Here is a 15,163-nt window from a genome sequence, read left to right as displayed (position 1 = left end):
TGACACGTTTTTGGTACGTACGTTCGTGAGTAACTGCCGCATTATGCGGCAGTTACCCACCAACGTGTGCCGTACGTACGGACGTTTGTCATACGAAGCACGTTTGACCAAACTCTCAAGCCCGTAGGAATCAATGTGTGCGTCTGTGTACATGTACATAACATATTTGTGTATGTATTGTTTACAGATAAGCACCATTGACCATTTTGCATACATGCTTATGGAAACATCAACTTTTCAAATTTAATTTTTGATGTTGTAAAAGGCTGGAATTAATATTAAATAAATATAAATAGATCACATATTTATAATTTGCACTTTTACATAATTATTTCGAATTATTTTTACAATCTTAACAACTTTAATTATGTGTTTTTGCATAAAACTGCAAACGGTCAAAAATTAGCGCACAAAAGTTTACTAGGCAACTCTGTCTAGTGAGAGAGCGATCAGCTGACACGTTCGTACGGAAAAAATCAAAATTGTTTTGATTTCTACGTTCCGGGCTACGTACGTACGGGCGTTGCACGTCGGTGAGTTTTCGTTTACATTGCACACTCATAAGATAGGTCGTGTCAGCTGACACGTTTTTGGTACGTACGTTCGTGAGTAACTGCCGCATTATGCGGCAGTTACCCACCAACGTGTGCCGTACGTACGGACGTTTGTCATACGAAGCACGTTTGACCAAACTCTCAAGCCCGTAGGAATCAATGTGTGCGTCTGTGTACATGTACATAACATATTTGTGTGTGTATTGTTTACAGATAAGCACCATTGACCATTTTGCATGCATGCTTATGGAAACATCAACTTTTCAAATTTAATTTTTGATGTTGTAAAAGGCTGGAATTAATATTAAATAAATATAAATAGATCACATATTTATAATCTGCACTTTTACATAATTATTTCGAATTATTTTTACAATCTTAACAACTTTAATTATGTGTTTTTGCATAAAACTGCAAACGGTCAAAAATTAGCGCACAAAAGTTTACTAGGCAACTCTGTCTAGTGAGATAGCGATCAGCTGACACGTTCTTACGGAAAAAATCAAAATTGTTTTGATTTCTACGTTCCGGGCTACGTACGTACGGGCGTTGCACGTCGGTGAGTTTTCGTTTACATTGCACACTCATAAGATAGGTCGTGTCAGCTGACACGTTTTTTCTACGTACGTTCGTGGGTAACTGCCGCATTATGCGACGTGTGCCGTACGTACGGACGTTTGTCGTACGAAACACGTTTGACCGAACCCTCAAGCCCGTAGGATTCAATGTGTGCGTCTGTGTACATGTACATAACATATTTGTGTGTGTATTGTTTACAACAAAGCACTGTTGCCATTGACCAGTTTGCATGTATGCTTATGGAAACATCAACTTTTTCCAATTTAATTTTTGATATTGTAAAAGGCCGGAATACATATTAAATAAGTATAAATAGATTACATATTTATAATCAGCACTTTTAAATAATTATTTCGACTTATTTTCACAATTTTTCAAACTTTAATTAGGTGTTTTTGCATAAAATTGCAACGGTCAAAAATTAGCGCACAAAAGTTTACTAGGCAACTCTGTCTAGTGAGAGAGCGATCAGCTGACACGTTCTTACGGAAAAAATCAAAATTGTTTTGATTTCTACGTTCCGGGCTACGTACGTACGGGCGTTGCACGTCGATGAGTTTTCGTTTACATTGCACACTCATAAGATAGGTTGTGTCAGCTGACACGTTTTTGGTACGTACGTTCGTGAGTAACTGCCGCATTACATAGTACAGGTTTACAAGTATATGTATGAGAAGGAAACAATTCCTCTTTCTTCCTAACACACTGCAGTTTGACACTTCGGTCAGTGTCAAACTATTATGGAACTCAGTGGAACCTGCGTGGAACTTGCGTTTGACACTGAACGAAGTGTCAAAATTACCGGGGTTGCTGTTGTGGAAAGCGACACAGGGCAACAAAAAATGGAGCGGAATATCAGATATGGGTTGCTGTGATGGTAAATTTTTTGGATCCAATTTAGTATGAAAATGTAGTGCACCTATATGGGTCCTACAGAAAATTATACAAAAGTCTTGAATTGGGGTATCTGAGAACGCGTAGTTATTCCAGTATTAAGAATACAAACACGGGTGCTAAGTTTTTCTACCCGTTCAAAAGTTCTCCGCGAAAAACCGTTTGAAACCGAGGTTGACTGCAATAACCCGTCCAAAAATGTGGAAAGAGAAATGAAAAAACGCGTTTTGTCCTGTTATCAATAGTCAAAAGGCGAAAAAATATTCGAATTATTGGAAGCGAGGCAAAAACGCGTCTATTAATACCTCCCCGACGGTTTTGGTCGTGTTTTAGCAATCGTCCCCGGTAATGAAGTATCACAATTTGTTAATTAAAATTGTCCAAAATATATGGATATTAAAGAGAGATGTAATTAAGTGCTTGTTTGAAAGTAAATAAGTATATTTCTTTGTAATATAACAATAAAAATTTTAAACAGTTTTCGATAGCAGCTACTAAACTTTTTTTGGTCCTAAGAAGACTCCCCTACAAGACGGAGGTAACCAGTTCACTCACACATTCAAAGCTTTTTTCGCTCTCCACTAACACATCGACGTTTCATGCTGTCATCGAAATGACAGTTCATTAATTATTCCGGAAAACATTAAAACGCAAAAAAACGCTATGTTCGTTTTTCCTCACAGCTCAACCGTGTGAGAAAATAGGACTTTAGTCATGCGGTTGAGAACAAAATGGAGGACAGTGCGGAAATCGAAATAACAAAAATCAAATTAAAAATTATCGTACCTGGAGTAAACCATTAAATCAATATATCTAACCATCTTTTTGCGTAATTGTTTAAAAATATTTAAGTGCTATCGTGCCTAATAAGTTAAAGAAATAATAAACCATATGTGATGTGCAAACATATATGTATAAAACTTTCGTTTTATACGCTGTTCAATGTCAAACACGGACAACTGCCAGCGGGCAATTATCCTATATAATAAATTCAATTCATTATTATCATATTAAAATAATAAATTTAAAACAAATGCAAATTTATTGATACATAAAACTATCTCGTTATGTACATACATACCGTTTTGGAAATATATAATGTCACTGAGGACAAACGAAGCATATAACTGTAATGAAAAAGAAAAGAACCTAACATAAATAAGACAAACGGAAAAATTAAATCAAGTGCGCAGTCCAGTGTGAAAGGAAAATAAAATATATAATGTCCCGAGGACAAACGGAACAAAAAACAAAAAAAAGTTAAAGTTAATCAAATACATAAATGTACAGTCATGATAAAAATTAAAGGAGATAAAAGGATTGGACTACTTGCAAATACATACATATGCTTTAAATAAAATTTAAACAATTATATATACCAAATTTGACCATAATTCTTGGATAAGACAAATTATAATCAAATACATAAATGTACAGCCATGATAAAAATTAAAGGAGTGTGCTAAAAGGATTGGAATATTGGCAAAGACATACATATGCTTTAAATCAATTTAAAATTAATAACCAAGGACAATTTGAGGTGAGCTAAAAGGATTGGAACATCTAAATAAAAATATACATAAACCAAATTGTACTACAATTCTCGGACATGACAAATTACCTGATAACACATAACGCCACCGTAGATCAACGGAACAAAAAACGGGACTTAGTGAATATGATAAATAATTACAATAATTAAATGAATAATCAACAACTTAAGACAAATTGAATATAACCTGGCGTGGTGCCGTGAAAAAACCAGTTTAAAAAGCACATAGATAAATACAAATAGTAAAGCAATCAACATACAACCAAGGAAATACATCACTACCCAAGTACAACCTGGCGCTATACGGACACATAAAGATCCGAGCCATTATCAATACTCACAAAACGAGTATTCAAAGCCCAAAAAAAAAAAAAAACACGCAAAAAAAATATATTTGTTTACAACGAAAAATATCTTGTGCTTTTAGTTGTAACATGTGGCGGAAATTAAAAATAATTTTGCAGAGAACACCTTTTTGCGTTGGCGGCCTTCGCCCAAAATAACATTAAGTTAATTTTAGTTGTGACATGTGACGGAAATTAAAAATTTTGCTGCAGAGACCATCTTTTTGCGTTGGCGGCCTTCGCCCAAAATAATATTAAGGGTAACGTTTTACAAGACGGTACACCACCTAATTTAAAAATATCAAATAATAATAAAAACGGAGATCGAGGCGCGCCTTTTGATTCCACGTTTGATAATTTTTGATAAAAATTAGGTGGTCTTTTAATTCGTTACCATATTAAGTTGTATAGAATCCTCGGGATGGCCTACAAGGTTTCATGTCAACTAAATCGCTCCCGATATGGTCGGGCTAGTACCTTAATGGTTCCCGGAACGTACCCGATCTGCATCCGGCAAAGGACCAACAAAGTCGATAACGGGAAGTGTCCTTATCGCTACAACAACAACAACATTATTTACCTTCTGATCATTCTGTGCATTTTTAAATAATAAAAAAAATTTTATATTATTCTAATAGATAGCATCTCCGCCGGGTTGCGATTCAGCTCAGAATATGCCAAAATTAGAGGAAATCTAGGTAATAGTGCAGTTTACGGTACCCACCGAGTATTTCGAGTGAGGTATCAGAAGACGCGTATTCACGTCTAGATCAAGAATCCGAAAACGAAAAAAGACCGCGGGTTCCTCCGAAACCAGACAGTGAGAGCTTACGGGAGTCCCTGTCTTCGTAGACTTACCTCCGGTGTAAAACATCGACCAATGTCCGTTGATCTTCGGCCCAACAAGTTGGTACCAATCGGTGAGCTGGGGTGTTCAAGTCCACCAGCCTTGGTTTGGCCGAGGAGGACTATCCATCCCCCTCTTCCATTTTTCTTTCATTGATTTTGATATCTCGATATCTGATTAACATGTTAATCAGATTGAGATATTGTGTTTTTTCGCAATTTAGGAATGTGACCAACCTTTCCTGTCCTGCAGTGTGACAACAATGTAGACATTGTTGACGACGGAGCTGGTTTTGCTTAGATATCGCTTAAGGGCCGCACTACGTTGACAAACAGAGTGAGCTTGGCACCAATTATGCTCCGTCTTAAAACTCCATCACAATTAAAATCAAGGGATGTGACCAACCTTTTCCTCACACAGACCTGTGAGTGCCGAATGCCCGCCTCAACAATGCCCCTCGACATCGCTTGAGGCCACACTACGTTGACAAACATTGTGTGCCATATTGTCTACTATTGGCTTCCACTTTTGCTACTGATTTCGCTCCAATTTCCACTCAATTACGCAACAATTATGCTCCATTTTGCCTCCAATTACACTCCTACCACAATTAAGGGATGTGTCCAACCTTTTCTGCTCACAGACCTGTAAGTGACCGAGTACCTGCCCCAGCGACATCCTTGCATTGCAGTCCGCCACACTGCAGTGATTTGACAGCATCAAATCTTGCCACATTTTTGGATGCGGCCATCCATTCAGCGAACGCCTCCTATTCGCTTACGCAGTCTAAAGCAGCCTCAAACATCTCAAAAGACGAGATGAGCACCGGCCCACTCGTACAATTATCGATTGTTTTTCGGCTGACGATAGACATGCGTTCCTTCACCATCTTTCGTCATCATTTTACAGCTTATTTAACCGACATCTCCGGTTGCCACAACTTAAGGGATGTGACCAACCTATCATCTGCCCCTCAGGGTCAGTTTCTCAATGAAATTGGGATTGCCGTGGCAAGCATGAGACCGAATTCCCTTGGGTTTGCACCCCCCAAGGGAAAACAAGTTTACTCAGAGCGTGTGTCATAAGTGAACTCTATTTGAAACCACAGCCACCGCGAAGCTCCCACAAGGGGGCCATCCCAGGACAGGAGGTGAGACCTGAATACACAGCACCATTCGATGCCGTGCATCAGATCACACTGGCTTCTCCTGCTCCCGCGGTAGCAGTTTTTATAAAGACCTTGCCTAGGGTCCCACAGGGTGATACCCGCGTCCACCCTGCTGCCTTTCGAGTAAAACACCTTACTCATGGATTGGGTACCCATGGTATTATGGTCGCCTTTTACGACCGGTATACCTACCGTGGGCATATTCTAACCCCTAACCCACAGGGGGACCTCCGAAACCAGAGGTAGGATCCATAGTATTTTTGCGCAGAACATCTTTCTGCGTTGGCGGCCTTCGGCCACGCTTATAAAAAATAACCCTGGGCTACGCCATGCCAAGTCCGGGTGTGTGGTATAACTGTGGCTACCGCCACGGAAATGCACAATTTTTTTTGTGGGTATAAACACAACAACAACCACATTAAAATCGCCAACTTCAACTGCAAATATCTCCGGACAGAGATAAAATTTTTCTTTTCCGCCTTCGGATTATCTTGGCCCAACTTTATGGTGGGTAACGCAAACTGCACTACTACCGAAATCTACAACTAAATGCAGATTCACGTGTCATTTGCCAAGGATACATGGTACTTTACAAGCAACATGCTTTGGAATACGGTACCAAACTGGTTGGATGTATTTCCCTAAAAAAGGGTGGAACTACGCATCTTGGTTTGCCAGTATTTGCTTCGGTAATTTATATTGATTTGTAGTGATTAAAAATTGCATTAGTAGATAATATAATGTGAATTAAAATTGAATAGGTAGCCGGAGCAAAAAAGGCAACTGATCGGCATGTAACTGTTATTTATGTGGCGCCACCGGGAGCTGCTGCTGCTATCCCAGAAGCATTAGAAGCAGAAATGGCTTTGATTTTTTGCATCACCAAAGGTGTGCCATAACATGATATGGTTCGCGTTAAGCACGCTCTCTTAAGGCAAAAAAAATCGCGTCTAGTCAGGCCCGATTGTCCAGGAATCATCGCTCCAGAAAGGGTAAGTAAATTGGCTACCATATTAAATAATTTGTCATGCTTTTGTTGATAATCAACTGAAGAATGCAAATACGACAGAGTTCGAAGTTCATGAGAAAACCAATTAATTTTTATACCTTTCATGAAAATGAAATGGTATATTAATTTCGTCACGAAACCGAAAATTGTAAGTCCTTAAAGGAAAATAGATAGACCCACCATTAAGTATACCGAAATAATCAGGTTGAAGAGCTGAGTTGATTTAGCCATGTCCGTCTGTCCGTCTGTCTGTTTGTATGCAAACTAGTCCCTCAATTTTTGAGATATCTTGATAAAATTTGGTGAGCAGGTGTATTTGTGTGTCCGATTAGACATTTGTCGGAACCGACCGGATCGGACCACTATAGCATATATCCTCCATACAACCGATTTTTCAGAAAAAGAGGATTTTTGTAATATCTTACCCAATTTAACAGATTGAAGCTTCAAACTTCACCATATACTTTCGTATATTACACATATTGTTGCCTGAAAAAATTGATGAGATCGGTCGTATATATAGTATATATCCCCCACAACCGATTGTTGAGATAAGGAACTTTCCGTAATTACTGCCCCATTTTAAGAGCTAGAGGCTTCAAATTTCAACGAATGCTTAGGTATATAGCATATATTGTTGTCTGAAAAAATCATAAAGATCGGTGGTATATATAGTATATATATGGTGGTATATATAGTATATATATATAGTATATATATATATATTTTTGGCAAATTTTAGCCCCATTTTAACAGCTAGAAGCTTCAAATTTCACCGAATACTTACGTTTATAGCATATATTGTTGTCTAAAAAAATCATAGAGATCGGTGGTATATATAGTATATATCTCATACAACCGATTGTTCAGATAAGAAACTTTGCGCAATTTCTGCCCCGTTTTAACAGCTAGAAGCTTCAAATTTCACAAAATACTTACGGATATAGCATATATTGTTGTCTGAAAAAATTATAGAGATCGGTGGTATATATATTATACACTTCATACAAACTGTCATTTTTGCCCCTTTTTTACGGCTAGAAGCTTCAAAATTCATCAAATTTCATCAAATAGTTACGTTTACGTCATATATTTTTGAAATACGTGATTCGTAGTCATAGTTTTTACATGCAGACTACAAAAAACGTGAAGCTTTGCATCCTCACACAGATTACCTACCTATTTTTTATTTTATATTTATCTTAAAAATCGTTTAGATATGTTCAAATTTCACTAAATGCTTACGTGTATAGCATATATTGTTGTCTGAGAAAATCATAGATACCGGTGGTATATACAGTATATATCCCATACAACCGATTGTTCAGATAAGAAACTTTGCGCAATTTCTTCCCCGTTTTAACAGCTAGAAGCTTCAACTTTCACTAAATGCTTACGTGTATAGATTATATTGTTGTCTGAAAAAATCATTGAGATCGATGGTACATATAGTATATATCTCATACAACCGATTGTTCAGTTAAGAAACTTTGCGCAATTTCTGCCCCTTTTTAACAGCTAGACGCTTCAAATTTCACCATATGCTTACATATATAGCATATATTGTTGTCTGAAAAAATCATAGAGATCGGTGGTATATATATTATATACTTCATATAAACTGTCATTTTTGCCCCTTTTTTACGGCTAGAAGCTTCAAAATTCATCAAATAGTTACGTTTACGTCATATATTTTTGAAATACGTGATTCGTAGTCATAGTTTTTACATGCAGACCACAAAAAACGTGAAGCTTTGCATCCTCACACATATTACCTACCTATTTTTTATTTTATATTTATCTTAAAAATCGTTTAGATATGTTCAAATTTCACTAAATGCTTACGTGTATAGCATATATTGTTGTCTGAGAAAATCATAGATACCGGTGGTATATATAGTATATATCCCATACAACCGATTGTTTAGATAAGAAAATTTGCCCAATTTTTTCCCCATTTTAACAGCTAGAAGCTTCAAATTTCACCAAATGCTTACGTGTATAGCATATATTGTTGTCTAAAAAAATCATTGAGATCGATGGTATATATAGTATATATCTCATACAACCGATTGTTGAGTTAAGAAACTTTGCGCAATTTCTGCCCCTTTTTAACAGCTAGACGCTTCAAATTTCACCATATGCTTACGTATATAGCATATATTGTTGTCTGAAAAAATCATAGAGATCGGTGGTATATATATTATATACCCCATATAAACTCTAATTTTTGCCCCCTTTTTACGGCTAGAAGCTTCAAAATTCATCAAATTTCATCAAATAGTCACGTTTACGTCATATGTTGTTGAAATACGTGATTCGTAGTCATAGTTTTTACACGCAGACCACAAAAAACCAGAAACTTTGCATCCTCACACAAAGTACCTACCTGTTTTTTATTTTATATTTATCTTAAAAATCGTTAAGGTATGCAGATCTGTTCACTATATATTTCTTATCTTATACATCCGATTATTCGGAGATTACGAACGGGATAAGATTATTGTTCAGCCCCATTCATGAAAGGTATGAAGTCTTCGGCACAGCCGAAGACAGTCCCGTTCTTACTTGTTTTAATTAGCGTTTGGAGAGTATGTATGTATGCATAGAACTGCATAGAAGGGGAGGCAATAATTAATTATTATCAGTAGATTTGCAAGATTTTTGTCATTTTCCCTGCATCGCAGTTGTCATTACATTGCGTTAAGAGAGGACATCAACACCTTACTACCCACAGCCAGTTAAAATATTTGTAAATTTTGCTCTTTTCATCACTGTTTCAAAACGTGGAAAGTTATATATCGAGCATTCCATGGAGAATGGTACATTTTAGCAGACTTTCGCATTGCCGGAATTATTAATATTCAATCCCTAGAAGTTTAATGTAGTCATATCAATAGTTCCCGATATGGTGGGGCTAGTACCACAATGGTGCTTGTTACCGGAACGTAGATAGATAATTTATTGAGGATTGCACAGTGACTTGCACATCTCCTTCACAGCACCTCATCCTAGCCGACTTTCTTGATGAACCCCAGCAGTGTTCTTTGCTTGAGTGATTAAATGTGGGAATGCTCTGGCCATGGTGAGCCCATAAACTTAGCCCTACGTCTTGAAATTGCGCCGCAATATAGAAGGATATGGTCCACCGTCTGCTGATCCATCACAAAATCGGTATGTGTTGTTCGATATTATACCCAGCTTTTGCATATGACTGTTCAGTCTACAGTGTCTTGTAAGAATAGCCGTTAGGGTTCTTAGGTTATCTTTTTGAGAGGCCTATTAATGCCCTAATTCGAGTTGTGCTGTAACCCCCTAACAGTAACTTAGATTGACTCAGGCCTGGCATATTGCGCCAGTGTTCTCTCTTTTCCCTCCCTTCTGCTAATAAATACCCCTGTGGGCCAACTGGCAGGAACGGCTGGGGATCGATGGGTCATGCAGTTGCTGCCTCTCTTTCCGTGTTGTCCGCCTGCTGTTGTTGTAGAAGCAGTGCTCCGCCCCATCCAATAGGTGCGACCGATCACAAATTGTCATCAATGTCCTCTAACGGGAGTCCAAAGAAACTTTCTGTTTCAACAGGGGTGGACCATAATGAGAGGAGTGTTAGAGGCGTTGGTACCACAATAGAGTTAAAGAGATGGTTGGTGACATGTGGGGACACATTACAAGCAGGACAATGTTTTGTATGTCGGGGTTGATTCTGGATAGGTAAGAGTTTAACCTGTTACGTTATCCAGCTCGAAGTTGAGCTAGAGTGACTACTCTCGTTTCCCTAGGGAGAGTGCGTTCCTCCTCTGCTAGTTTTGTTCTTTGAGTACAGGAATCACCGGCATAGAGGTCCGACGCCTGTTTGTGGAGTTCACTGAAGACATGCTTGTGTTTTTTAGCTTCATACGGCTGTGTTCTCAGGTGCCGTATTTCCTCATAATGTAATGAGGCCGTGAACAACAAGAGCCACAAAAGATTTATAAAAGTTACGAGGACGCTGGATTTTGGAATCTAGCCCAGAGCAACCTGTCCGATGCAACCATCCCTTGCACGTGAAACACTGACAAGAGTATTTATTTTTTTAATTTAATTTATTTATTATTACGGCTGTTTAGGCATAAAACTTAAACTACTAAGTACAATTCATTGTTATAATCACTTATTTCTATTGAATATGCTGTTGGAATGCCATGTGATTCCGATCAGCATATTTACTAGCTTGACAAAAGGACGAGTCTGGGAGCCACTCATTACGACGTTTCCAATCCTCCAGTGCTCCCAGCTTAAGGCAACAAAATTTGGAACTTATATTTTTCAAATATATGTGTATTTTAAGCTGTCGGAATGTATTAGTCTCCGATCAATGCAGCTAAACATGTCTTTGGATGTTGGAAATTGAAAATAACCCCTCAACTTTGTTTATTAAAGACGCTGTCGGAATGCATGAAGATTCCGATTAGCACAGCTCAACATATAATGGGAGGTTGAAAAGGACGTGTTTCCAATCCCACCTGCTCTGTCAAATAAAATAAAATAAATAAACAAAAGCAGAACTACAACGGAACTGTGGTTGATGATTCGTCAGATGAAGAGGAAAGCTTACTGGAGCTAGCCAGAAGTAGAAGACGAGATGCTTCAAATCCTTTGGAAATGAATTCCACCACGTAAGTGTAGCTTTCTAAATAAGTTGTTAAATTGTTGAAATTATAAGTTTTGTTTATAGATTTATTCAAAATTTCAGACTGTCCGAAGAAGCGTTCATGGACTTGTTGTCTAGTACAGATGAACTGCTGCAGCAATGCACAAGAGCCAAGTCTATTCCTAATATTTTTTAATTTTGGCAACAGTTTTCCGATTTTGTGCTCAAGGATCCTACCAACTGAGCATTGGAAACGAAAATGCACTCGGACTTGCCCAGCCGACTGTGTCTGTGGTACTATCAGAGGTATTGAATGTTTTGGAAAATTTTATTTGTGAAAGATGGATAAAAGTGAATTACGAGGAGGCTCAGCTGCATCAACCAAAGTTGCATTTCTATAATGTGCAAGTTCCTTTGCTATATGGGGATTTTGTTCCATAATTGAAACTAGTCTTTCAAGCTGTTGTTTTGTACTCACGACCTTGGACCTATATAAAATTAATTCAAATAGTTTAAAATTACTACTAGGTAGTAAAAAAGTAGAACATAAATACAAAAAACTTACATTTTAAACAATTATTTTTCTATTCGATACAGCATCGACAACAAATTTCTATTCGCTTGAAAATTAGATACACAACGAAAATTTCTACAGGGATGAGTTGTCATAATACCAATTCCAAATTCGATTTTCGATGTTCGATAGCCAGCGAAGATCGAAATTCGAATAATGCTCATAATAGGGGCCTTAGTGTAATATCTCGGCTGCAAGATTCTAACAAAATTATAGCAAGTCAGGAAGGAATTTCATAGTATATGAAATATTAACGAAAAGCCGCAATGAAGTATATAACCCAAGAGAACGGTGGTAACCACAATCATCAGGGCCGACTCGCATAGGCCGCTGCAACAGCCACCACCAGTACGGCTAGACGGAGCGCAACAACCACCAACAGCACCAACACAGCGTGCCCAAGAACGTGCGCCACAACACGTAACCGGCAACAATACATAACCGGCAACAACACATAACCGGCAACAACACAACCGGCCACAATACATAACCGGGAACAACACATAACCGGCAACAACATCTACCAGTAACTACGCGACAGAGGTCCACGGTAAGGCCTCTTTCCGGCTAAGTCGGTATCAGCCTACCGGGTGAGTCGCTGCCAAGTAGCCAAGTAGTAGAACACATACATGTATTATAGACTTGAATATCATTTTTTTTCCTCCCAATCAAACTAAAACTGGAAGAGGGGGTTCAGCTTAGAAGTAGATTAATGGAAACATGAAATTTTAAAATATTTTATTGAAATATTCTTGGTACAAGCACCAATTAAGTTCAAAATGTCCTACATTTGTGCTTGCATACCCACCAAAAAAAAAAAGAAGAAAAAAGTCATTTTAGCGATTACAAGGAGTACTGATAACCGGTAAACCTTATGAAGGCCTCGTTTAATGTCGATTAATTAGACGTTATGTAAGTCTTGTTTTGTATCACTTATGTGCATTATGCATAAAGTTGCATTCGAACGAAAATTAAACCTTACTTATGTCTGTTAGCATCAGCGCAGTCTCATTTGTATTATACTGAACTATTTTAATGGTACAATCCTTGCATAAGGTACGAATTTTTTTTGGGGGTATTCAAATCAACTGTCCTTTCTATATATACCAAGGCGTATCACGTTCATGGCCCGATTGTTGGCGCAAGCAGATCAACCTCAAATACGGATTCTTCCCATCAAATTTTGTAACGCTACCTTTAAACGTTCTGGTGGAGATACTGCTAGCGAAAGTAGAATTTTTTTTTTAATAAGCAGGCGTTGCCGCGCCCATTTTTCTAAGTTTGTATGTAGGTATCGTACCAAATTTGAAGCTGGCAGCTCGTAGAAACCAGTGTGTCACCTTCCCTTCATGCAAATAGGCGAACGGACGTATAAGCATTGCGGACTTTGATTTTCATTCGGGTGAGGTTACTGATGTAGCTTCATGTCAGTTTTAGCAAAGCAAATTTTATGCATAAATTTGTTCGGTTTAGCCTCAGATGCGTCTCGGTATACATCCACACGCACATTAGTATTTAGAGTTTATTTAATTTAGTGAACTGAATAAAACAAAAGGTTATATATTATGTATAAATAAGATCGAATATATACCTAAGCGTGTATCCGCATTTAAAACGGGGTTGCATAATAGGTCGATAAAAATTTGATAATTTGAAAACATAAACTATGGCATTGAAGCTGGGTTTTTTTTTTGTAAATTGAGTTCTATGCAACTAATTTGCTTATCTACTTTTATGCGTTGAGCAGTAGGTTCAACGAGTAAGATCATATAGCAATTTAAATGCACCAATAAGAAAAATGAACAAATTTTTTTTTTATATTACCTATAATAAAAGAAGATTTTATAAGGTAATAAAGATTAGAAATAATAATGATAGAATTACAGAACAAAGTACAACATAATTAGCTCAAACCTACCAAGTTTGATAAAATAACAGACAGTATCAGATACCGGTTATAAAAATAAAATAACAATTAAAATTAATCTAAATCAGATAAAATTAAATACAATTAAAATAAGTAAATACGTTGAATAAATAAATAAGGATATGAAATACATAGCTGAAACAAAACAACAAGATAATAACCCTTAAGACTTTAAGTCTGAATACATTTAGCATAGTAGTTTTTTATCTCAAAGTCACCTTTTGGGTTGTAATAGCATTAAAAGGTGTATGTAACTGTCATTACACCCACAATTGATTCATTCTTTATTTTGTTTAGGGTTTCTTACAAACATTGTAAATAAGCCTTAGTATAGGCGTAGTTGTATACACATAGTTGTGACAACCAATCTGGGTATTATATCAGAACAGTTATAAGGAATAAGTCTTACGAAATCAATATCAAAACAGATTCCTCATTTCTCTCAGTTTGAGCTTTCCTTCTGATTAACCCTTTCTTAAATTTTTTTTTGATTAAGCCCTCTTTTTCACTTGAATTAAATTAATTATCAAGGAGTTTCTCTTTTGATTTTGATTCCCTAAGACTGACCATTAGTTAGCTTTAATCTTCAAGTGGTTACCGGGTTTCGGTTAAGCCTATGTATATATAATATTACATTTCAAATAAGTTTCCACTGAATTGTTTTACGATGAATTTTAAATAAAACTTATAATTTGGAATGGGAATGCTGATGGTTCCTTTCATTTAGAAGGCACATAAGGCATACAGGTAAGCGGCCACCGAAATATAGGTGCGTCGGTGGCCGTGGTTTTTGAGGGTGGGAAAAAGCACCGGGCGTCGCAACAACACCCGCGGCGCCCCCATGTATATTCGGCCCTTTCCTTCTTTCATTTTGATTTTCAGATTTCTTTTGTTTTTTGACTTTCAGCGTTAGTAACCGGCCATGTCCGGTTCGGCAATTTTTTTTTTGGCGTTTAGCTTTTTTGAATTTTTAAATTTTGAATGTTGTAACGGTCTGTCCGTGACATCCGGTTCAGCCGGATGTCGTTTTAGTTTGAATTTCTCTGCGCTTCTGTCAGTTTTTTTGAATTTGACAGCTGTTAGTT

At 37.3% G+C, this 15,163-nt stretch overlaps 1 long non-coding RNA gene across 6 annotated transcripts; it reads left to right on the top strand.

Annotated features, from left to right (window-relative positions):
• Nucleotides 1-2,645: 2,645 nt before the first annotated feature.
• Nucleotides 2,646-14,768, top strand: LOC137236403 (uncharacterized). Of its 6 annotated transcripts, none has more exons than XR_010948401.1 (6): nt 2,646-4,183; nt 4,562-6,627; nt 6,700-6,930; nt 11,275-11,602; nt 11,680-12,105; nt 12,175-14,768. It is a non-coding gene; the product is annotated as an uncharacterized lncRNA (long non-coding RNA). The 6 variants fall into 6 exon arrangements; XR_010948398.1 differs by having other exon boundaries at nt 4,327-6,627; nt 11,367-11,602; XR_010948397.1 differs by having other exon boundaries at nt 4,327-6,627.
• The last annotated feature ends 395 nt before the right edge of the window (nt 14,769-15,163 follow it).

Source organism: Eurosta solidaginis, chromosome 1, assembly GCF_040869045.1.
Source record: "Eurosta solidaginis isolate ZX-2024a chromosome 1, ASM4086904v1, whole genome shotgun sequence".
Taxonomy (NCBI): domain Eukaryota; kingdom Metazoa; phylum Arthropoda; class Insecta; order Diptera; family Tephritidae; genus Eurosta; species Eurosta solidaginis.
This window is presented reverse-complemented; position numbering and strand designations above follow the sequence as displayed.